Here is a 12,983-nt window from a genome sequence, read left to right as displayed (position 1 = left end):
AAAACAAACAACCCCAAAAAATGGCCAGAAGATCTAAAGAGACGTTTCTTCAAAGGAGACACAGAGATGGCCAAGACGCACATGAAAAGCTGCTCAACAGCACTAATTATCAGAGAAATGCAAATCAAAACTACAATGAGGTTTCACCTCACACCTGTTAGAATCGGCATCATCAGAAAATCTACAAACAACCAATTCTGGGGAGGGTGTGGACAAAAGGAGCCCTCTTCCACTATTGGTGGGAATGTAAATTGATACAGTCACTATGGAGAACAGTATGGAGTTTCCTTAAAAAAACTAGAAATAGAATTACCATCTGATCCAGCAATCCCACTTCTGGGCATATACCCAGAGAAAACCGTACATCAAAAAGGCACATTCACCACAATGTTCATTGCAGCACTATTTACAATAGCCAGGTAATGGAAGCAACCTAAATGCCCACAGACAGATGAATGGATAAAGATGTGGTACATATATGAAATGGAATATTACTCGGCCATAAAAAGGAATGAAACTGGGTCATTTGTAGAGACATCGATGGATCGAGAGACTGTCATACAGAATGAAGTAAGTCAGAAAGAGGAAAACAAATATTGTATATTAATGCATATATGTGGAGCCTAGAAATGGTACAGATGAACTGGTTTGCAGGGAAGAAATAGAGACACAGAGGTAGAGAACAAACGTATGGACACCAAGTGTGGGAAGCCATGGGGTGGTGGTGGTGGGATGAGTTGGGAGTTTGGGATTGACCTGTGTACATGTATATGCATAAAATACATAACTAATAATAACGTGCTATATAAAAAAAATAAATAAAATTAAATTTCAAAATTTTAAAAAATAAAATTTAAAATAAAACAGAAAAAAGTTCTTCCCGTCCCACAGATGTATTTATAGGAATGAATTATTTCCATGCTTATATCTATAAATACATAAAAGAGGAATAAAATCTAACTTGAACCATAAAAGAAAAGAAAACCTGAACCCACGAGTTATACAGAGGAAAACCCTATCAGGGCACTTGCTCCAGTGGTAAACAATTCTGAAATTGGTCAGAGGTGGGGAACCATCTCCCATACAGCCATCAACCCACCCCCCACGCAAGGAGCGTCCTCATTGCAAAGCTGGGGGACCGTGCCGAGGCATCTCTGAGTAAACGTGAGCTGAGCCCCAGGCCAGCTGCTGCTGAACTGTTCCCACCCTTTCCAGGTAAAACACCTGAATATGTACAAGGGCTTGAAAGCCTAGAGGAAGGACCGTGGAGCCACACCAGCGACAGCACGCAGGCCAACTTGGTGCCTGCAGGCCAGCCAGGGTGGTCCTGGCCCCGGGCGCTCTTCCAGAAGCTTTCCATTGCCCTGCCTGAGATACCCCTCCTGTCCCGGCCCCCACTGCTTTTTTCCTTCCTCACCTCTGTCCGGAGAGAAATTCCAGCGGAAGGTATGGGTGACACAACCTCTTCTTTACAGGCGGCAGCCTGGCAACTCCTGCAGAAAGGCCAGCAGAACCCCACTCACACCGGGCCACCCACAAAGCTGTGGCCCCTCACTCCCTCCCACCAGCACAGCCCCGAGACTGCTGACGGGGCAGAGAATATGGAGTCAGGCACAGCTTCAGGGGCTATTGCTGCCTGGAGCGCTGTTTATATTGACCTCAACGAGGCACACCTGGGGAGGGCGGGCCGGCAGGGTAAGGCTGCCCAGGTCAGCTAATCCACAACCCTCAGGGAATCACATTGTTGAAAATGGACCCCGCTAAGGCAGAAGAGAAGCCAAGGGAAAAAAGGACACAATGCCATTTGCAGCACCGTAGATGAGTCTAGAAGTAATCACGTGACTTGTAGTAAGTCAGAAAGTGAAAGACACATATCATATCATATCACTTATAGGTGTTACCTAAAAATGGATACCAGGGCAGATATTTCCACGGAGAAGGGCAATCACAGATTCATTAAACAAACTTATGGTTCACCAAAGGAAAGGTGTGAGGATTGGTTTCATTACGATATCGGGGTTAACAGACATCTACAAACACAGGTGACATATATAATCACCAAAGACCTACAGAATACCAAGAGAGGACTACTCAACATTCTGTCATAACGTACATGGGAAAAGGATCCCAGGAAGAACAGACATGTGTATATGTGTAAAAGAACCACATCTTCCACACCTACAACAAGCCAAACATTGTAATCAAACTTGCTGTAAGAAAAAATAAAAAATTAAATTAAAAACACGAACAAGAAGTAGTGAGACAAACGTGAGGGGCTTTCTCCTGGCACATTCCATTCTAAACTCCAATCTAGAACACCACTTCCACTGAGGCTCTCTTGCCCTAGTAACCAGATTTGGTAAGGGTGAACTGCTGCCACCTTGTGGCCGTTTCACACAACAGCAGCTTTAATCCCAACGCTAATGGTCAGTTGATATTCAAAATCATTGCAGGCCTGTAAATGACACCTGCCCTGAAAACAAATCCTGGGGTCACATATCGACCAAAATATTCAAAGGACGTCCATATTTCAAAACGACCGTTTCAAAAGGCATATTTTACGCACATTAGTGTTCTGCTTCTTTTCCTTTCTTTCCTTTTTTGTTAAAAAAACACGGGAATGGAAAAAGGCATCCCTCAGAATGGGCGAAAATCGTTGCAGACGAATCAATGGACAGAGGTTTAATCTCCAATATATATAAAAAGCTCATGCAGCTTAATATTAAAAAAAAACAAACAACCCCAAAAAATGGCCAGAAGATCTAAAGAGACGTTTCTTCAAAGGAGACACAGAGATGGCCAAGACGCACATGAAAAGCTGCTCAACAGCACTAATTATCAGAGAAATGCAAATCAAAACTACAATGAGGTTTCACCTCACACCTGTTAGAATCGGCATCATCAGAAAATCTACAAACAACCAATTCTGGGGAGGGTGTGGACAAAAGGAGCCCTCTTCCACTATTGGTGGGAATGTAAATTGATACAGTCACTATGGAGAACAGTATGGAGTTTCCTTAAAAAAACTAGAAATAGAATTACCATCTGATCCAGCAATCCCACTTCTGGGCATATACCCAGAGAAAACCGTACATCAAAAAGGCACATTCACCACAATGTTCATTGCAGCACTATTTACAATAGCCAGGTAATGGAAGCAACCTAAATGCCCACAGACAGATGAATGGATAAAGATGTGGTACATATATGAAATGGAATATTACTCGGCCATAAAAAGGAATGAAACTGGGTCATTTGTAGAGGCATCGATGGATCGAGAGATTGTCATACAGAATGAAGTAAGTCAGAAAGAGGAAAACAAATATTGTATATTAATGCATATATGTGGAGCCTAGAAATGGTACAGATGAACTGGTTTGCAGGGAAGAAATAGAGACACAGAGGTAGAGAACAAACGTATGGACACCAAGTGTGGGAAGCCATGGGGTGGTGGTGGTGGGATGAGTTGGGAGTTTGGGATTGACCTGTGTACATGTATATGCATAAAATACATAACTAATAATAACGTGCTATATAAAAAAATAAATAAAATTAAATTTCAAAATTTTAAAAAATAAAATTTAAAATAAAACAGAAAAAAGTTCTTCCCGTCCCACAGATGTATTTATAGGAATGAATTATTTCCATGCTTATATCTATAAATACATAAAAGAGGAATAAAATCTAACTTGAACCATAAAAGAAAAGAAAACCTGAACCCACGAGTTATACAGAGGAAAACCCTATCAGGGCACTTGCTCCAGTGGTAAACAATTCTGAAATTGGTCAGAGGTGGGGAACCATCTCCCATACAGCCATCAACCCACCCCCCACGCAAGGAGCGTCCTCATTGCAAAGCTGGGGGACCGTGCCGAGGCATCTGTGAGTAAACGTGAGCTGAGCCCCAGGCCAGCTGCTGCTGAACTGTTCCCACCCTTTCCAGGTAAAACACCTGAATATGTACAAGGGCTTGAAAGCCTAGAGGAAGGACCGTGGAGCCACACCAGCGACAGCACGCAGGCCAACTTGGTGCCTGCAGGCCAGCCAGGGTGGTCCTGGCCCCGGGCGCTCTTCCAGAAGCTTTCCATTGCCCTGCCTGAGATACCCCTCCTGTCCCGGCCCCCACTGCTTTTTTCCTTCCTCACCTCTGTCCGGAGAGAAATTCCAGCGGAAGGTATGGGTGACACAACCTCTTCTTTACAGGCGGCAGCCTGGCAACTCCTGCAGAAAGGCCAGCAGAACCCCACTCACACCGGGCCACCCACAAAGCTGTGGCCCCTCACTCCCTCCCACCAGCACAGCCCCGAGACTGCTGACGGGGCAGAGAATATGGAGTCAGGCACAGCTTCAGGGGCTATTGCTGCCTGGAGCGCTGTTTATATTGACCTCAACGAGGCACACCTGGGGAGGGCGGGCCGGCAGGGTAAGGCTGCCCAGGTCAGCTAATCCACAACCCTCAGGGAATCACATTGTTGAAAATGGACCCCGCTAAGGCAGAAGAGAAGCCAAGGGAAAAAAGGACACAATGCCATTTGCAGCACCGTAGATGAGTCTAGAAGTAATCACGTGACTTGTAGTAAGTCAGAAAGTGAAAGACACATATCATATCATATCACTTATAGGTGTTACCTAAAAATGGATACCAGGGCAGATATTTCCACGGAGAAGGGCAATCACAGATTCATTAAACAAACTTATGGTTCACCAAAGGAAAGGTGTGAGGATTGGTTTCATTACGATATCGGGGTTAACAGACATCTACAAACACAGGTGACATATATAATCACCAAAGACCTACAGAATACCAAGAGAGGACTACTCAACATTCTGTCATAACGTACATGGGAAAAGGATCCCAGGAAGAACAGACATGTGTATATGTGTAAAAGAACCACATCTTCCACACCTACAACAAGCCAAACATTGTAATCAAACTTGCTGTAAGAAAAAATAAAAAATTAAATTAAAAACACGAACAAGAAGTAGTGAGACAAACGTGAGGGGCTTTCTCCTGGCACATTCCATTCTAAACTCCAATCTAGAACACCACTTCCACTGAGGCTCTCTTGCCCTAGTAACCAGATTTGGTAAGGGTGAACTGCTGCCACCTTGTGGCCGTTTCACACAACAGCAGCTTTAATCCCAACGCTAATGGTCAGTTGATATTCAAAATCATTGCAGGCCTGTAAATGACACCTGCCCTGAAAACAAATCCTGGGGTCACATATCGACCAAAATATTCAAAGGACGTCCATATTTCAAAACGACCGTTTCAAAAGGCATATTTTACGCACATTAGTGTTCTGCTTCTTTTCCTTTCTTTCCTTTTTTGTTAAAAAAACACGGGAATGGAAAAAGGCATCCCTCAGAATGGGCGAAAATCGTTGCAGACGAATCAATGGACAGAGGTTTAATCTCCAATATATATAAACAGCTCATGCAGCTTAATATTAAAAAAAACAAACAACCCAAAAAAATGGCCAGAAGATCTAAAGAGACGTTTCTTCAAAGGAGACACAGAGATGGCCAAGACGCACATGAAAAGCTGCTCAACAGCACTAATTATCAGAGAAATGCAAATCAAAACTACAATGAGGTTTCACCTCACACCTGTTAGAATCGGCATCATCAGAAAATCTACAAACAACCAATTCTGGGGAGGGTGTGGACAAAAGGAGCCCTCTTCCACTATTGGTGGGAATGTAAATTGATACAGTCACTATGGAGAACAGTATGGAGTTTCCTTAAAAAAACTAGAAATAGAATTACCATCTGATCCAGCAATCCCACTTCTGGGCATATACCCAGAGAAAACCGTACATCAAAAAGGCACATTCACCACAATGTTCATTGCAGCACTATTTACAATAGCCAGGTAATGGAAGCAACCTAAATGCCCACAGACAGATGAATGGATAAAGATGTGGTACATATATGAAATGGAATATTACTCGGCCATAAAAAGGAATGAAACTGGGTCATTTGTAGAGACATCGATGGATCGAGAGACTGTCATACAGAATGAAGTAAGTCAGAAAGAGGAAAACAAATATTGTATATTAATGCATATATGTGGAGCCTAGAAATGGTACAGATGAACTGGTTTGCAGGGAAGAAATAGAGACACAGAGGTAGAGAACAAACGTATGGACACCAAGTGTGGGAAGCCATGGGGTGGTGGTGGTGGGATGAGTTGGGAGTTTGGGATTGACCTGTGTACATGTATATGCATAAAATACATAACTAATAATAACGTGCTATATAAAAAAAATAAATAAAATTAAATTTCAAAATTTTAAAAAATAAAATTTAAAATAAAACAGAAAAAAGTTCTTCCCGTCCCACAGATGTATTTATAGGAATGAATTATTTCCATGCTTATATCTATAAATACATAAAAGAGGAATAAAATCTAACTTGAACCATAAAAGAAAAGAAAACCTGAACCCACGAGTTATACAGAGGAAAACCCTATCAGGGCACTTGCTCCAGTGGTAAACAATTCTGAAATTGGTCAGAGGTGGGGAACCATCTCCCATACAGCCATCAACCCAACCCCCACGCAAGGAGCGTCCTCATTGCAAAGCTGGGGGACCGTGCCGAGGCATCTCTGAGTAAACGTGAGCTGAGCCCCAGGCCAGCTGCTGCTGAACTGTTCCCACCCTTTCCAGGTAAAACACCTGAATATGTACAAGGGCTTGAAAGCCTAGAGGAAGGACCGTGGAGCCACACCAGCGACAGCACGCAGGCCAACTTGGTGCCTGCAGGCCAGCCAGGGTGGTCCTGGCCCCGGGCGCTCTTCCAGAAGCTTTCCATTGCCCTGCCTGAGATACCCCTCCTGTCCCGGCCCCCACTGCTTTTTTCCTTCCTCACCTCTGTCCGGAGAGAAATTCCAGCGGAAGGTATGGGTGACACAACCTCTTCTTTACAGGCGGCAGCCTGGCAACTCCTGCAGAAAGGCCAGCAGAACCCCACTCACACCGGGCCACCCACAAAGCTGTGGCCCCTCACTCCCTCCCACCAGCACAGCCCCGAGACTGCTGACGGGGCAGAGAATATGGAGTCAGGCACAGCTTCAGGGGCTATTGCTGCCTGGAGCGCTGTTTATATTGACCTCAACAAGGCACACCTGGGGAGGGCGGGCCGGCAGGGTAAGGCTGCCCAGGTCAGCTAATCCACAACCCTCAGGGAATCACATTGTTGAAAATGGACCCCGCTAAGGCAGAAGAGAAGCCAAGGGAAAAAAGGACACAATGTCATTTGCAGCACCGTAGATGAGTCTAGAAGTAATCACGTGACATGTAGTAAGTCAGAAAGTGAAAGACACATATCATATCATATCACTTATAGGTGTTACCTAAAAATGGATACCAGGGCAGATATTTCCACGGAAAAGGGCAATCACAGATTCATTAAACAAACTTATGGTTCACCAAAGGAAAGGTGTGAGGATTGGTTTCATTACGATATCGGGGTTAACAGACATCTACAAACACAGGTGACATATATAATCACCAAAGACCTACAGAATACCAAGAGAGGACTACTCAACATTCTGTCATAACTTACATGGGAAAAGGATCCCAGGAAGAACAGACATGTGTATATGTGTAAAAGAACCACATCTTCCACACCTACAACAAGCCAAACATTGTAATCAAACTTGCTGTAAGAAAAAATAAAAAATTAAATTAAAAACACGAACAAGAAGTAGTGAGACAAACGTGAGGGGCTTTCTCCTGGCACATTCCATTCTAAACTCCAATCTAGAACACCACTTCCACTGAGGCTCTCTTGCCCTAGTAACCAGATTTGGTAAGGGTGAACTGCTGCCACCTTGTGGCCGTTTCACACAACAGCAGCTTTAATCCCAACGCTAATGGTCAGTTGATATTCAAAATCATTGCAGGCCTGTAAATGACACCTGCCCTGAAAACAAATCCTGGGGTCACATATCGACCAAAATATTCAAAGGACGTCCATATTTCAAAACGACCGTTTCAAAAGGCATATTTTACGCACATTAGTGTTCTGCTTCTTTTCCTTTCTTTCCTTTTTTGTTAAAAAAACACGGGAATGGAAAAAGGCATCCCTCAGAATGGGCGAAAATCGTTGCAGACGAATCAATGGACAGAGGTTTAATCTCCAATATATATAAACAGCTCATGCAGCTTAATATTAAAAAAAACAAACAACCCAAAAAAATGGCCAGAAGATCTAAAGAGACGTTTCTTCAAAGGAGACACAGAGATGGCCAAGACGCACATGAAAAGCTGCTCAACAGCACTAATTATCAGAGAAATGCAAATCAAAACTACAATGAGGTTTCACCTCACACCTGTTAGAATCGGCATCATCAGAAAATCTACAAACAACCAATTCTGGGGAGGGTGTGGACAAAAGGAGCCCTCTTCCACTATTGGTGGGAATGTAAATTGATACAGTCACTATGGAGAACAGTATGGAGTTTCCTTAAAAAAACTAGAAATAGAATTACCATCTGATCCAGCAATCCCACTTCTGGGCATATACCCAGAGAAAACCGTACATCAAAAAGGCACATTCACCACAATGTTCATTGCAGCACTATTTACAATAGCCAGGTAATGGAAGCAACCTAAATGCCCACAGACAGATGAATGGATAAAGATGTGGTACATATATGAAATGGAATATTACTCGGCCATAAAAAGGAATGAAACTGGGTCATTTGTAGAGACATCGATGGATCGAGAGACTGTCATACAGAATGAAGTAAGTCAGAAAGAGGAAAACAAATATTGTATATTAATGCATATATGTGGAGCCTAGAAATGGTACAGATGAACTGGTTTGCAGGGAAGAAATAGAGACACAGAGGTAGAGAACAAACGTATGGACACCAAGTGTGGGAAGCCATGGGGTGGTGGTGGTGGGATGAGTTGGGAGTTTGGGATTGACCTGTGTACATGTATATGCATAAAATACATAACTAATAATAACGTGCTATATAAAAAAATAAATAAAATTAAATTTCAAAATTTTAAAAAATAAAATTTAAAATAAAACAGAAAAAAGTTCTTCCCGTCCCACAGATGTATTTATAGGAATGAATTATTTCCATGCTTATATCTATAAATACATAAAAGAGGAATAAAATCTAACTTGAACCATAAAAGAAAAGAAAACCTGAACCCACGAGTTATACAGAGGAAAACCCTATCAGGGCACTTGCTCCAGTGGTAAACAATTCTGAAATTGGTCAGAGGTGGGGAACCATCTCCCATACAGCCATCAACCCACCCCCCACGCAAGGAGCGTCCTCATTGCAAAGCTGGGGGACCGTGCCGAGGCATCTGTGAGTAAACGTGAGCTGAGCCCCAGGCCAGCTGCTGCTGAACTGTTCCCACCCTTTCCAGGTAAAACACCTGAATATGTACAAGGGCTTGAAAGCCTAGAGGAAGGACCGTGGAGCCACACCAGCGACAGCACGCAGGCCAACTTGGTGCCTGCAGGCCAGCCAGGGTGGTCCTGGCCCCGGGCGCTCTTCCAGAAGCTTTCCATTGCCCTGCCTGAGATACCCCTCCTGTCCCGGCCCCCACTGCTTTTTTCCTTCCTCACCTCTGTCCGGAGAGAAATTCCAGCGGAAGGTATGGGTGACACAACCTCTTCTTTACAGGCGGCAGCCTGGCAACTCCTGCAGAAAGGCCAGCAGAACCCCACTCACACCGGGCCACCCACAAAGCTGTGGCCCCTCACTCCCTCCCACCAGCACAGCCCCGAGACTGCTGACGGGGCAGAGAATATGGAGTCAGGCACAGCTTCAGGGGCTATTGCTGCCTGGAGCGCTGTTTATATTGACCTCAACAAGGCACACCTGGGGAGGGCGGGCCGGCAGGGTAAGGCTGCCCAGGTCAGCTAATCCACAACCCTCAGGGAATCACATTGTTGAAAATGGACCCCGCTAAGGCAGAAGAGAAGCCAAGGGAAAAAAGGACACAATGTCATTTGCAGCACCGTAGATGAGTCTAGAAGTAATCACGTGACATGTAGTAAGTCAGAAAGTGAAAGACACATATCATATCATATCACTTATAGGTGTTACCTAAAAATGGATACCAGGGCAGATATTTCCACGGAAAAGGGCAATCACAGATTCATTAAACAAACTTATGGTTCACCAAAGGAAAGGTGTGAGGATTGGTTTCATTACGATATCGGGGTTAACAGACATCTACAAACACAGGTGACATATATAATCACCAAAGACCTACAGAATACCAAGAGAGGACTACTCAACATTCTGTCATAACTTACATGGGAAAAGGATCCCAGGAAGAACAGACATGTGTATATGTGTAAAAGAACCACATCTTCCACACCTACAACAAGCCAAACATTGTAATCAAACTTGCTGTAAGAAAAAATAAAAAATTAAATTAAAAACACGAACAAGAAGTAGTGAGACAAACGTGAGGGGCTTTCTCCTGGCACATTCCATTCTAAACTCCAATCTAGAACACCACTTCCACTGAGGCTCTCTTGCCCTAGTAACCAGATTTGGTAAGGGTGAACTGCTGCCACCTTGTGGCCGTTTCACACAACAGCAGCTTTAATCCCAACGCTAATGGTCAGTTGATATTCAAAATCATTGCAGGCCTGTAAATGACACCTGCCCTGAAAACAAATCCTGGGGTCACATATCGACCAAAATATTCAAAGGACGTCCATATTTCAAAACGACCGTTTCAAAAGGCATATTTTACGCACATTAGTGTTCTGCTTCTTTTCCTTTCTTTCCTTTTTTGTTAAAAAAACACGGGAATGGAAAAAGGCATCCCTCAGAATGGGCGAAAATCGTTGCAGACGAATCAATGGACAGAGGTTTAATCTCCAATATATATAAAAAGCTCATGCAGCTTAATATTAAAAAAAAACAAACAACCCCAAAAAATGGCCAGAAGATCTAAAGAGACGTTTCTTCAAAGGAGACACAGAGATGGCCAAGACGCACATGAAAAGCTGCTCAACAGCACTAATTATCAGAGAAATGCAAATCAAAACTACAATGAGGTTTCACCTCACACCTGTTAGAATCGGCATCATCAGAAAATCTACAAACAACCAATTCTGGGGAGGGTGTGGACAAAAGGAGCCCTCTTCCACTATTGGTGGGAATGTAAATTGATACAGTCACTATGGAGAACAGTATGGAGTTTCCTTAAAAAAACTAGAAATAGAATTACCATCTGATCCAGCAATCCCACTTCTGGGCATATACCCAGAGAAAACCGTACATCAAAAAGGCACATTCACCACAATGTTCATTGCAGCACTATTTACAATAGCCAGGTAATGGAAGCAACCTAAATGCCCACAGACAGATGAATGGATAAAGATGTGGTACATATATGAAATGGAATATTACTCGGCCATAAAAAGGAATGAAACTGGGTCATTTGTAGAGACATCGATGGATCGAGAGACTGTCATACAGAATGAAGTAAGTCAGAAAGAGGAAAACAAATATTGTATATTAATGCATATATGTGGAGCCTAGAAATGGTACAGATGAACTGGTTTGCAGGGAAGAAATAGAGACACAGAGGTAGAGAACAAACGTATGGACACCAAGTGTGGGAAGCCATGGGGTGGTGGTGGTGGGATGAGTTGGGAGTTTGGGATTGACCTGTGTACATGTATATGCATAAAATACATAACTAATAATAACGTGCTATATAAAAAAATAAATAAAATTAAATTTCAAAATTTTAAAAAATAAAATTTAAAATAAAACAGAAAAAAGTTCTTCCCGTCCCACAGATGTATTTATAGGAATGAATTATTTCCATGCTTATATCTATAAATACATAAAAGAGGAATAAAATCTAACTTGAACCATAAAAGAAAAGAAAACCTGAACCCACGAGTTATACAGAGGAAAACCCTATCAGGGCACTTGCTCCAGTGGTAAACAATTCTGAAATTGGTCAGAGGTGGGGAACCATCTCCCATACAGCCATCAACCCACCCCCCACGCAAGGAGCGTCCTCATTGCAAAGCTGGGGGACCGTGCCGAGGCATCTCTGAGTAAACGTGAGCTGAGCCCCAGGCCAGCTGCTGCTGAACTGTTCCCACCCTTTCCAGGTAAAACACCTGAATATGTACAAGGGCTTGAAAGCCTAGAGGAAGGACCGTGGAGCCACACCAGCGACAGCACGCAGGCCAACTTGGTGCCTGCAGGCCAGCCAGGGTGGTCCTGGCCCCGGGCGCTCTTCCAGAAGCTTTCCATTGCCCTGCCTGAGATACCCCTCCTGTCCCGGCCCCCACTGCTTTTTTCCTTCCTCACCTCTGTCCGGAGAGAAATTCCAGCGGAAGGTATGGGTGACACAACCTCTTCTTTACAGGCGGCAGCCTGGCAACTCCTGCAGAAAGGCCAGCAGAACCCCACTCACACCGGGCCACCCACAAAGCTGTGGCCCCTCACTCCCTCCCACCAGCACAGCCCCGAGACTGCTGACGGGGCAGAGAATATGGAGTCAGGCACAGCTTCAGGGGCTATTGCTGCCTGGAGCGCTGTTTATATTGACCTCAACGAGGCACACCTGGGGAGGGCGGGCCGGCAGGGTAAGGCTGCCCAGGTCAGCTAATCCACAACCCTCAGGGAATCACATTGTTGAAAATGGACCCCGCTAAGGCAGAAGAGAAGCCAAGGGAAAAAAGGACACAATGCCATTTGCAGCACCGTAGATGAGTCTAGAAGTAATCACGTGACTTGTAGTAAGTCAGAAAGTGAAAGACACATATCATATCATATCACTTATAGGTGTTACCTAAAAATGGATACCAGGGCAGATATTTCCACGGAGAAGGGCAATCACAGATTCATTAAACAAACTTATGGTTCACCAAAGGAAAGGTGTGAGGATTGGTTTCATTACGATATCGGGGTTAACAGACATCTACAAACACAGGTGACATATATAATCACCAAAGACCTACAG

Source organism: Mesoplodon mirus, assembly GCF_964341445.2.
Source record: "Mesoplodon mirus genome assembly, chromosome: 8".
In the NCBI taxonomy this organism is placed as follows: domain Eukaryota; kingdom Metazoa; phylum Chordata; class Mammalia; order Artiodactyla; family Ziphiidae; genus Mesoplodon; species Mesoplodon mirus.
Note: the sequence above shows the minus strand (reverse complement) of the source record.